This window comes from Macaca thibetana, chromosome 10 (assembly GCF_024542745.1).
Source record: "Macaca thibetana thibetana isolate TM-01 chromosome 10, ASM2454274v1, whole genome shotgun sequence".
In the NCBI taxonomy this organism is placed as follows: Eukaryota; Metazoa; Chordata; class Mammalia; order Primates; family Cercopithecidae; genus Macaca; species Macaca thibetana.
In genome coordinates this window covers 31,097,564-31,110,200 of record NC_065587.1, presented here as the reverse complement: position 1 = coordinate 31,110,200, position 12,637 = coordinate 31,097,564, and the positions used below count along the sequence as shown (strand labels likewise).

At 54.5% G+C, this 12,637-nt stretch overlaps 1 protein-coding gene and 1 pseudogene across 1 annotated transcript in view; both read left to right on the top strand.

Annotated features, from left to right (window-relative positions):
* The window catches only part of THAP7 (THAP domain containing 7), a 210,755-nt gene that overhangs the window by 125,716 nt on the left and 72,402 nt on the right, over positions 1-12,637 (top strand). The window lies entirely within an intron of this gene.
* LOC126964074 (mitotic-spindle organizing protein 2B-like) lies at positions 28-10,864 on the top strand (annotated as a pseudogene).

The window sequence follows — 12,637 nt, the reverse complement described above, 5'->3', positions numbered from 1 at the left end:
GCGGCGGGGAGGGTGGGCAGCCACTGAATGCGCCTGCGCAGTGGCGTCCTCTTCCCTTACCGTTACGTGCAAGCACCTTCTCTCCAGCAAGGAGTGAGCGTGCGCCTAAGCAGGGCGCTTAGTGCCGCCTTGGAGCGCCCCCTAGTGGGACACCGGCGCGGATAAGACAATTGTACGCTTTCTTGCAACAGGCAAATTTTACTGAGCGTTCAATGTATGCCTGGCACTGGGTCGGGTGCTGCCACCTAAGCAAGTATGACCAATGCTCGGCCAGGGCCTCCCTAGGCCCTGACCACCAAGGAGCGGGCCCCTGCGGTCAGCCACTGCCGCCTGGGAGGCCGGGCACTGGCGCTGCAGGGAGAGGGCTGCAGGCGCAACTGCTAGGGGGTACGGTGGGAGCGCCGGCGCAGGGCGCAGTGCCTGGGCTGGGGCGCGCGGCGCCCCCGGGGCTGGAGGTTGCCCGGCAGAAGCTCTCACTGCAGCGGAAGAAGGCGCTGAGCGCTGAGGAGATGGAGCTGTAAGAGCTAGAGCAGGTGGTGGGCGGCACCATCGACCCCGAGGTGTTCAAGTGAGCTGGACGGACGGCGGCCGCGCGCCCCCCGACGCCCCGACCTGTGCTCTCCCTGTCAGTCCGGGCTCGCTGGTCGGGAGGAGGCTCTCGCCCTTGTCGGGTCTTCAGGGAGGGGCCCGGGTCCGCGCTGGGCGGACAGGGCTCACCGGCCCGGCGTCTGTCCCTGCCGGGACCCTGGTGGACCTGCTGAAGTTGAACATGGCCCCCTGGCCGTCTTCCAGATGCTCAAGTCGATGTGTGCCTGGCAGAGGTTGGCGAGCGAGCCCCAGGACTCTGCGGCCTTGTCTCTGCTCACGTCGAGCGTGCCCGAGACCCTAAGTCAGAGCCGGGCCCGTCATCCCTGCCCCAGTGGCCGGGGAAGGAGGGGGGCGGAGCGGGGAGGGGTAGGCGCGGCGCAGCGGAGGCTTAGCCCTGAATGATCACGCCTGTCTCGGTCTCAGCCGAGCCCCTACAGGGCCCATCCGTGGGCTCTGCTCCCTGGCCTCGCTGCTATCCTTAGGAGGCACGTCCAGGCCAGGTGGACACAGAGCGCGTGTCCAGGGTGCTCCAGGCGGGCAAGGGCTTCTCCGCCTCTTCACTCATACCTCCATTCCACAAAGTCAGGAATCAAGACCACTTTGTGGAATGACGACTTTGGGCTAGGCGCGTTGGCTTACGCCTGTAATCCCAGCACTTTGGGAGGCCAAGGCGGGAAGGTTGAGACGGAGTCTCGCTCTGTCGCCAGGCTGGAGTGCAGTGGTGCGATCTTGGCTCGCTGCAACCTCCGCCTCACCAGTAGCTGGGACTACAGGCACCCGCCACCACGCCCAGCTAATATTTTTGTATTTTTAGCAGAGACAGGGTTTTACCATGTTGGCCAGGATATCTTGATCTCTTGACCTCGTGATCCGCTCGCCTTGGCCTCCCAAAGTGCTGGGATTACAGGCGTGAGCCACCGCGCCCAGCCCCCACAAAAGAAAAGTTTTTTTAAAAGACAGTTTTGAGCCAGGATTGGTGCCTCACGCCTGTAATCCCAGCATTTTGGAAGCCTGAGGCCGGCGAATCATTTGAGGTCAAGAGTTGGAGATCAGCGTAGCCAAAATGGTAAAACCCTGTCTCTACTAAAAATACAAAAATTAGCTGGGAGTGGTGGCGCATGCTTGTAATCCCAGCTACTCTGGAGGCTGAGGCAAGAGAATCGCTTGAACCCAGGAGGCGGAGATTGCAGTGAGCTGAGATTATGCCATTACACTCCAGCCTGGGTGACAGAGTGAGACTCCTCTCAAAAAAAAATTTTTTTTTAATTAAAAAAAATTTTTAAAAGCACAGTTTTGGTCCCTGTCTTATGGCATTACAGCGTCCAGGGAAGTGCCCAGGAAGCAGGGCAGGCAGAGCTCTTCCCGCCACCCCCTGCCTGTACCCCACCTGGGCCCAGGTTCCTGTGCAGGGGCTTCGCCAGCCCTGGCGAGCTTCCCTCTGAGGATTGCAGGACCGGAGTCAGAGGCAGAACTCCCACAGAGACCTGTGGGGCCTGAAGGGCCTCCTCTGTCCAGCATGGTGACTGGGGCTGACCAGCAGATGCTGAGGCCGAGATTTGTCATGGTGGAGCTTCGGTCCCTGCTCATCCTCCCCGCGTGTTGCTTCTGCTCCTGAGGGCTCCCTCTGAAATGCAGCAGAACCTCCAGGCCACTGGAAGGAGGCCCAGGGCTGGCTCCCTGCCTGAAGCATGAGGACACCCACACTGGCATCCTGAGAAGGGGTGGAGAGCAGGCTGCCCCCATGGGGGCAGGGCTTGGGCACTCAGTCCCCCTGCCCTGGGAGGCCCCAGGCAACTGTGCACTGGCCTCACTGACCTCATGCTCTGTTCTCTTTGTGTCTCTCTCTGACCTCCAGAGAACTCCTTTCTCTCTGCCAGGAACGGTAGCCCCACTGTGAGGCCCACTTTTTCCTCGGGCCCTCGGCCTGCAGCCTCTCGGGTTCTGCCCCACAGCCTGGCTGCCACGCACTCACCTTTCTCTCCAGCCCTGCCCCATTCCCTCCGCCTCTCTTGCTGCCTGTTCTTTCTCAGGCCGCTTTTATTGACTTATCTCTGGGGGTTGGTGCTCTCCCTTGTTTCCATGGAAAGTGCCTGGCCCCAGTAGGCAGGAAAACCTGTAAGTTGCAAGGGCAGGACCATGTAGGCCATCGCTGCCCTGCAGCTTAGTGACAGGGCACGATTTGTGGCTCTGTTTATTAGAGACGTGGTATGGCCCACAGTTGGGCTGGCATCCGGGGACAGGATCAACACCCCACACCCCAGAGGTGAACTGTGGTGAGTGAGACTTGTGCCCTATAAAGAACTCCCCCCACCCCAGGGGAGGACAGTAGGCCGAGGGGTGGTGTGCTGTGCTGGAGAGCACAGCCCCAGGCGTGACAAACACCTCGGCCTCTTAGAAGCTATCCCCTCTCCAGACAGGAAGTCTGGAGGCTGAAACAGAGGCTCCCGCCCTCCCCAAGCGTCCTGGGCAGCACCACACAGATGCTGTGTGCTGGTCCCCTGGCCACACTCCAGCACTCAGCCCCCTTGCCCCCCTCACTCCTGAGTTGGGGCCACCTTCCAGGTGTCACCAGCTGTGATGAGACCAGGGACCCAGAGCCAGGGGACTGTGAGAGCCCAGGGAGCTCTGGTCACACCTCCTGTATGCTCCTCCCCACAGCGCCCACCTCACTGCCACCCAGAGCTCAGGCCCAAGGGAAGGTGGGAAGGGGCTGAGGGACAGGCCGGGGTAGTGCATGGACTGCAGGCTGAGATGAGCAATTGAAGGACAGGTTTGCAAGGGGAAGAAGAATCTGGGAACAGAGTCCTTGTCATTCCAGGGGATATTGCCACTCAGTCAGGAATTCTGGGTGCTGGGCCCAGCTCTCAGTGCAGAGGGTGTGGCAGGGAAGTGAGATGGTCACACTTGGTCCAGTGAGAGGTGGTGAGAAAAACCACCAGTGATGGAGAGAGGAGGAGGTTTCTGAGCAGGAGAGCAGTAAGGGTTACACAGGGTGGGATAGGAGGGGTCAACAAGGCCCCGAAGGTGTGAGCTGGGGTGGTGGGAGGTGGTGGGTGAGGCAGAGTGCTGTCCAGGCGCTGGTGGGCCCAGGGCGGGAGGAGGGAGATAGCAGGACACAGTCAAGATGTATTCGGGGGCCAGGCATGGTGGCTCATGCCTGTAATCCCAGCACTTTGGGAGACCAAGGCGGGTGGATGGCCTGAGGTCCAGAGTTAGAGACCAGCCTGGCCAACATGGCAAAAACCCATCTCTACAAACAAACAAAAATTAGCCAGGTGTTGTGGCATAATCCCAGCCACTCGGGAGGCTGAGGCATGAGAATCACTTGAACCTGGGAGGCGGAGGTTGCAGTGAGGTGAGATCATGCCACTGCACTCCAGCATGGGAGACAGAGCAAGACTCCAACTCAAGAAAAAAAAAAAAAAAAAAAAAAAGATGTATGCAGGAGTCATGGCGCTGGGAACCCTGGCAGAGAGGGACCAGAAGGATCGGGGTGCCATGTGAGTGAACGGGGGTTCCAAGAGAAGTGGGAAGAAGCCCAAAGCACGAGGACAGGAGTGACCTGGCATGCTGGACTCCTCAGGGTCTTTACTTTTTGAGGACTCTGTCCTGTAGGCTGGGCAGCAGAAGGCCAGGATATGAGGGCACAGAGGCCCTGGGGGGATGCCTCGTGGGGATAGAGGGGAACCTGGGGAGAAGGTGGAGGGGAGTGGGGCAGAGATGGGGCCACTCCAGGAGTGTGCTGTGGAGTGAGAGGTAGAGCCAGCAGATGGGATACCGAGAGCTGTCTGATGCCCGCATGTTGCAACATCTGAACACACGGAGCCCCAGCTGTCCCAGTAATGGCAGAATCTGGAGAACATAAGGGGGGGTTGTCAGAGTGATCCACCTGGGGGACATAGAGGACATAGATTTCACACAGGACTCAGGTGTGGAGTTCTCCAGGCCGTGGGCCAGGCCCACTCAAGCCTGCCTCTGTGAACTGCAGCAGGCGCCCAGCCTTCTCTGGATGCCTGTCCCCAGCCATCTAGACAGCCTGCAGGGAGCACCACCAACAGGCTCACTCACACCCACAGGGAGGGGGAAACAGAAGACCCCAGAAGAACAGGGGGTGATGCTTGTCGTGGTGAGGGTCTGGAGTCATTGAGGGAAAAGGAAATTCATCAAGGGGTCTTTTAAGTTTAGGGAAACTACACATTTTTAAAAGTTGTCCAGAGCCAGGCGTGGTGGCTCAAGCCTGTGATCCCAGCGCTTTGGGAGGCCGAGGCAGGCGGATCACAAGGTTGAGAGATCCAGACCATCCTGGCTAACACAGCGAAACCCCATCTCTATTAAAAAAATATATAAAAAAAGAAAAATTAACCAGGCATGGTGGCAGGCGCCTGTAGTCCCAGCTACTCGGGAGGCTGAGGCAGGAGAATGGCGGAACTCGGGAGGTGGAGCTTGCAGTGAGCCGAGTTCGCACCACTGCACTCCTGCCTGGGCGACAGACCGTGAACTCCGTCTCAAAAAAAAAAAAAAAAAAAGTTGTCCAGAGCATGTAAGATGATGACGTTTGCTATGTGGAAGCCGTGAGTCTCACATGAGCTGTGCTGCCTGATGCAGGAACCACGAGCTATATATGGCTGGCATGGTCACTGCACTGTGTGTGTTATGCACAGCAGGTGCCAAAGGACTGGTACAAAAGTGAATACAGGGCATGGTGGCTCACAGCTATAATCCCAACACTGGGAGGCAGAGGCAGGAGGATCACTTGAGGCCAGGAGTTCAAGACCAGCCTGGGCAACATAGCGAGATCCAGTCTCTACAAACAAAAGAACAGAAGTGAATGCCGTCCAGGCGCAGTGGCTCATACCTGTAATTTCAGCACTTTGGGAGGCTAAGGTGGGTGGATCACTTGAGTCCAGGAGTTTGAGACCAGCCTAGGAAATATGGTGAAATCCCATCTCTATTTAAATAAAAAGGAAAAAAACAGTGATTGCAACATTTCATGAATAACTTATGTACTGATTACATGTTGAAATTATAATATGTTGGATATTTTGGATTAATTGAAATATATTATTTGAATTAATTTCACTAGAAATTTAATTTTCTAGTGGTTACCAGAAAATTTTAAATTGTAGCTGGGGGCATTGGCTGATGCCTGTAATCCCAGCACTTTGGGAGGCTGAGGCTGGTGGATCACCTGAGGTCGGGAGTTTGAGACCAGCCTGACCAACATGGTGAAACCGCATCTCTACTAAAAACACAAAATTAGCCGGGCGTGGTGGTGCGTGCCTGTAGTCCTTGGGAGGGTGAAGTAGGAGAATCGCTTGAGCCCGGGAGGCGGAGGTTGTGGTGAGTGGAGATTGCACCATTGCACTCCAGCCTGGACAACAAAAGCAAAACTCCGTCTCAAAAAATAAAAATAAAAATAAAAAATTGCATGTGTGGCTCACGCCCCTGACTTGGGGTTGCTGAAGGTGTGTCGTGAATGTGCTGTAGCAGCACTGTCCGATGGGAGCATTAAGCGAGCCACAGACTAACGGGTCTGCTGTGCAGCCCCCAGCCCCGCCGGTGAGACACCACTGGTGATGCCGCCTGCCCTGACTGTGGCTGCTTCTCAAGCAGGGCCAGTGGTGGTTTCCTTCCCTCTCAGTTCTCTCACCTCACCTCTGCCTGTTTTCCTTCCTAACACAAATGTTGGTCAGCCCATGTCGCCGCAAGGTCGCGCTGCCACTACAAAACCAGAAAGGCCACCCTTGGGGACCAGCAAGAAGGGACAGATCTTCATTCCCCAACCAGCTCTGCCCAGGCTCACATAGGCCACACCAAAGGTAAATGGCAGAGGACGTCCCACCTTGGTCTGGGCCACTCCGCAGTTTCAGGGATTCCCCAGATCATGGGAGGCTGACAGGCGGCTGCATTTTGGGGTTTGCTTCGTTAGGGGCTCACAGAATGTGGAGTGGCCACCAGCTGGTTTCAGAGTAGCAGGAGCACTGACCTTGAAGAGAATGAGCCAGGCTGTTTTGGGTTTTGTTGTTTTTTTATTTTTATATTTTTAAGTTTTGTTAATCTAATTTTTTTTTTTTTAGAGGTAGTCGCCATCACTCCTTCCCTCCCTGCAGTGGTGCAATCATGGCTCACTGCAGCCTCAAACTCCTGAGCTCAAGTGATCCTCCCACCTCAGCCTCCTGAGTAACAGGAACTACAGGTGCAGGCCACCACGCACAGCTTTTGTTTGTTTTTTTTTTTGGGGGGGGGGTTGTGTTTTGTTTTTTTAGAGATAGGGTCTCACTTTTTTGCCCCAGCTGGTCTTGAACTCTTGGCTTCAAGGGATCCTCCTGCCTCAGCCTCCCAAACCACTGGGATTACAGCGTGAAGTCTGTTTTAACATTCAGTGGACATTGACTATTTTTGGTTCATAGGAGGACCCTCCAGGGACCAGGCCTGGCGGTATCAGTCACCCCAACCTCCCATCCCAACCTGCAGCCACACTTGGTTCAACCCCACTGTCCAACCCGTCTGACTCAGTAGCCCCTCCCAAGGGAGCAGAGCTAAAAAAGTTGGTTTTCCCACTGCAAGACACTGTAGGCCATTCTCTTCTGGGCCTCCTCGTCCTTCATAAAGTGGGGAGGCTTGAACAGGGCTCCCCACTAACCCCAAGAGCACATGATTGTTGAAGGGTTCCAGAATTGTTTTCTTTTCTTTTCTTTCTTTTGTGCGTGTGTGTGAGAGCAACAAGGCTGTTTATTTCATATTTCCCAGAATTGTTTTCTTAATATCCATTATGGCTTAAAGTTATGTTGGTTTCATATTTCCAGGGTTTGTCAGCCCTGTCAGATTTAAAGATAAGCATTATTAGTCAGGTGTGGCCACATGCTTGCAGTCCCAGCTACTGCTTGAGGCCATGACTTCAAGGCTGCACTGAACTGTGATTGCATCATTGCCCTCCAGCTCAGGTGACAGAGCAAGACTCAGTCTCTAGGCCTGGCACGGTGGCTCACGCCTGTAATCCCAACACTTTGAGAGGCCAAGGCAGGCAGATCACGGGGTCAGGAGATCGAGACCATGGTGAAACCCCGTCTCTACTAAAAATACCAAAAAAAAAAATTAGCCAAGCGCAGTGGTGGGCACCTGTAGTCCCAGCTACTCAGAAGGCTGAGGCAGGAGAATGGCGTGAACCCGGGAGGCGGAGCTTGCAGTGAGCCGAGATCGCGCCACTGCACTCCAGCCTGGGAGACAGAGCGAGACTCCGTCTCAAAACAAAACAAAACAAAACAAAAAAAAGACTCAGTCTCTAAAAACCAAAAAAATGTTTAAAAAAATTTAAAAACCCTTATTGGCCAGGCACTGTGGCTCAAGCCTGTAATCCCAGCACTTTGGGAGGCTGAGATGGGTGGATCATAAGGTCAGGAGATCGAGGCCATCCTGGCTAACACGGTGAAACCCTATCTCTACTAAAAATACAAAAAAATTTAGCCAGGTGTGGTGGCAGGCGCCTATAGTCCCAGATACTTGGGAGGCTGAGGCAGGAGAATGGTGCGAATCTGGGAGGCGGAGCTTGCAGTGAGCCGAGATCGCACCACTGCACTCCAGCCTGGGTGACAGAGCGAGACTCCATCTCAAAAAAAAAAAACAAAAAATTTCTTTCTTCCTTTCTGTTTCCCTCTCATGCTTGTTTCCAAAAGGGACGGAGTCATTACTGAGAGGGAGAGAGGAAGCTCAGATGGCACCAAGCTGAAGGGAAGCCAGCTCTGAGTCAGGCCCAGGTCTGCCCTGCCGTGTGCTGTGGGGAGGTGGGAGTTAGTCACCCTGAGAGCACGTGGGCACCTAAACACCACGGCTACAGACGATCTGACTCCGTCTGGCCTGGCCCGCAGAGGGCCTGTGGCCTCAGAGGAGGATGCTGGCCCATTGTGGGAGCTGCTGCAGGGTGGTGGGGCCCATCTGCTCATGGGAGACGGGATCCTTCCCCGTGACCAGTCAGTGGAGACTAAAATAATGGCAGTTTGCACTAAAGGAAATATGTGGTGGCCATTCTGTGCCTTGTGCCTTTTTCACAAGTCACTGGTAGACTGAGGTGGCCAAACTTCACCCACCACATGCTTCTGGCTGTGCCCCTCCTTGGTTCTGGGCAGCCCTGACTCCATCTTTCTTGAGTGGAGTGTGCCAAGCTGACAGAGTTCCAAGCATGACACCACCATAACCTTCACCACTCACCGAGCAGCGAAGATCTCATTCTCTGAGGAAGAACTCCCCAGAAACTCACAAGGAGGGCCGTCCTATCCCTGCAGGGGTTTGGGGAGAATTTTGTTTTCAGTATTGGCATAGAAAGGGAGCTGGAGTGGCCTCTGGAGTAGCCAAGATCCATGGCATCTCAGACACAGGAGCCTCCACTTGTTCAAGGTGACAAATGGTGAAACAGAAATGTTCTGATGGATCCCTAAAACACCCGGTTGCATCTTTCCTCCAAGAGCGCGGTTTCCCATTGCAGGCTATTTGACTAAACTTGGTAAGAGGCCAGGGAAGAACCAGGATTGAGTGGGTGTTCTGTTGGCTGAACCGTCAGCTGGTGTCACCCCAAAAGTGGTGGCAGGAGAGCTCCCGCAAGGGACTGCCCCAGATCTTCCACTTGGGTGACTGAGAGCCAGTTGGGATGAGAGCCAGCGGGATTCCCAAGGCAGAAGCACTTAACGCCAGGGTGGTCAGTCCAAAGCATTTGTTAGGGGGACTTCCATACACACAGGGCTGCAGTATGGCCTCACGAGGGACAGCCAGGAAGGAGGTTTCTGCCTAGGCATGCTGCAGTGTGGGGGTGGGGTGTGGAATTTATATGAGGGTGCAGGGAATTTGGCTGGGGGCGGGGCCAGTTTCCACATGCTTAGCAACATGTCAGATCTTTCAGTGCTTCAGGCAACAAACAACATGTTTATCAGTGTCTGGTAAGAAGCAAGGCCTCAGCTAGGGTTCCAGCCTGCAGGAGGAACATGCAGCTGACCAGGTCACAGAGCAGTCAAGACACACTCTCGGTCAGGACAAAGGAAAAGGTGGGGGGACAAAATAGAGGACCCAACACTGTGAGTCAAGCAGGGGACACATGCCCTGGTTACAGCCTATGGGGCAGACCGGGCTGGAGCAGAGGAGAGCCCTGGCCAAGGCACTCCACATCGGGGGCTGTGACCCCACGGGCAAGCCATCTATGCAGGCACATTTGTGCCCTGGAGGGTCCTCTCAGTCTTGCTGATGCCGACAACATCAAGCCCAGGGAAATCCATCCCATTAAAATAAAGCTCTGGCCCAAGCGTGGTTGCAGATCTTCCTATCTTCACAAAAAAGAGTAAGCAAATTACAAATCAAGGGAAATCTGAACCGGTGGTCTTCATCTGAGACTCTCTGGTGGTCAGAAGGGAAGTGTCAAGCATTCAGACCACAGCAGACACCCAGTCATGAAATCCAGTAGCTAAACCTAAAAGCAAAAGGCTTGACCACTGTTTGCAGAACACTGGGGTAGGTAGGAAACAATGTGAGAGCTTCCAAAATCAAAGCAAGAAACCCGATTCCAGTACTTGGTGATTGCGGTGTTTCTTGCCTGTCACCGTCTGAGGCAGCTCAGATGTACAGTTCAGCGTGAACACACCTGGAGGATGAAGCGGCAAGTCCCTGCTGCTGGCACCATCAGGGCAGACCAGGTTCCTTGTCCAGGCCAGGTATGGACCAGACACGCTTACCCTTCCCTAAATAGACCCCTGGCCAAAGCCCTCTGGGGCATGACCTGCCTTTGGCGGTTCTGAGCCTCAGGATTCGGGACTGATATAGGGCCTTCAGCTTGAAGTGACTTTGAGGGAAATGTGCAGACACAAATGTTGCTCAAGGAGCACAGTTCAGTAGGTGCTGCAGTTACAGGGCTCGCCCGTTCCTGTTGGTTGTGCTTTGTGTCTCCTCAGGGAGAAACAAAGGCAGCACGTCCCTCGGGGGAGCGGTGGCCCGGTTGGAATGCAACGGCCGCAAAGGATCCAGCCAGGGGACACCCTGCCAGCCCAGCGCTACCAGGCTGCCCATGTGGGGCAGGCCTGGGAAGAGCCCTATGCAGGGCAGCACCTGGATGGGCCAGAGACTTGTCAGACCACTGTCCCCAGCAAAGGCTACATGTTGTCTCCTTCAGTTGATAATAAGCCTTTCTGAGATGCAGAGGGTCCGGGTCATATGTTCTCTGCTGTTTTTTGATGATATTATGGCACAGACTTACAATGAGGTCTTTGTGCAGGTCCTGGTTGTGCCACAGCTGAACTAACCAGGTCACTTCACCGTGAGTCAACTTCCCGGAGCTGACTTTGGTTCTGAGAAAAGATTCCTGGATTCCCAGGTCTTCTATAAACAGACGTCAACACGCTTCACTTGAAGTGCAAGGTTTTCTACCAAGACAGTTGACAGTGCTGAGGGGCAAGGCGACCGTGTGTGTGCCTGGAGGGTAAACGCTGCCTTCCAGGTTACCGTGGAGCAGTGGGGGTCAGGATGGGTGTGTTGTGACCTTCTGTGGGTCACAAATACTGTGGAGAACTCAGTAACACTCCTTCCCCCTTCTAAAATGTCCTGACCTGACACATTTGACCCACAGCTTTAGGGATTTCATGGACAAGCCCCTTTCACATACCTCAGATTTAAACACTCTACTTCTAGGTTCTTCTTTTTAGCCAGCACATCCCATTAATAGACAAGCCCCAGAAATTGCAAATTCAGTTGAAACCCTGACTTAGCTTTCCTAGAATTGAGGAAACCTATCCACTGAACGCTTGGCTTGGGAAAACACTGTTTCCCCTGGGTCAAATACTTCCATGGCAGCTCCTTAAGGACATACACTCGTGCTGCACCCCAACCCCACGCCAGCAGGGCAGGCTGGGACCCCACCGACTGTCCACGCAGGCTCTGGGGTCCCACCTGCTCCTGTAGGCAGAGCCAAGCAGCACGACACACAGAGGTCTTGGTTTTGTAGAGAAACTTGAGTTGCAAACAGCTTGAAAGCAGCCATGGTGGGGGTGGCAGGAGAGAGTCCACCGCACCCTCCCCTCGCTATTCTTCACCTTCTTCAGCCTCCGCTTCCACGGAATCCACGCCCACCTCTTCATAATCCCCCAGAGCTGCCAGGTCCTTGCAAGCCTCAGAGGACTCCCCCTCCGCCATGCCTTCCCGCATGTACCAGTGCACAAAGGCCTGCCTGGCATACATGAGACCAAACTTATGTTCCAGGCAGGCCCAGGCCTTGGTGATGGCTATGATGTTGCTTAGCATGCACGTGGCCCATTGCAACTTGGCCGGGTTTCCCCCAGGGACCACCGTCAGGGGCTGGTAGTTAATGCCCACCTGCCAGAGAAGGGGAAGAAAGCAGTCCATGAAGCTTGTAACAAACCTAGAAATGGTGGCTACTTTTCCTCACACAGAAGACACCCTGTAGGTGACCAGGAGAATGCTCAGTTCACCCCCACAAACCTCACTAAGCCCTTCTCTGTGCCAGGCAGGGTGACGGTTCCAGACAAGGAATAAAGAGAAAGGAGCCTTGAGGTGGCCACCCTGGCAGGGTCCCAAGCTGCCCGAAGGGCTGTGTCCTAGCAACTGTGACATGTGATAGGTGCCCAGGTGAAGACTGTCTTCCCTCTGAAAATGTACCCTGCCTGTCTTCTTTATAGATTATTTACTCCAGAGGGTTTTACAAGATAGTAATAAAATTCCATAGCTAAACTTTTTCCACCCAGATAGATTCTGAGTACACAACTGTGATACCACGGGGAAGGTCATACCCCATGCTGTCCCACCAAACAAGGCGCTGTGAAATATGCAAAGGTGACAGGTCAAAGATCACTTGAATGAAGCTACCGCAGCAGCAACAGTAGTCCGTGTGCTTGCTTGAGTAGGAAGTGACATTCCAAGGTGGGAACCAAAAGGGAAGCATTCCAAGTTTCAGAACTTGGGAATAACACGTCCTGAGTGGTGCATGGGGTCAACTAGAGCAGGGATCAACAAACCCGTCCTATAAAGGACAAGATCGTACAAATTCTAGGCCTTACAGGCA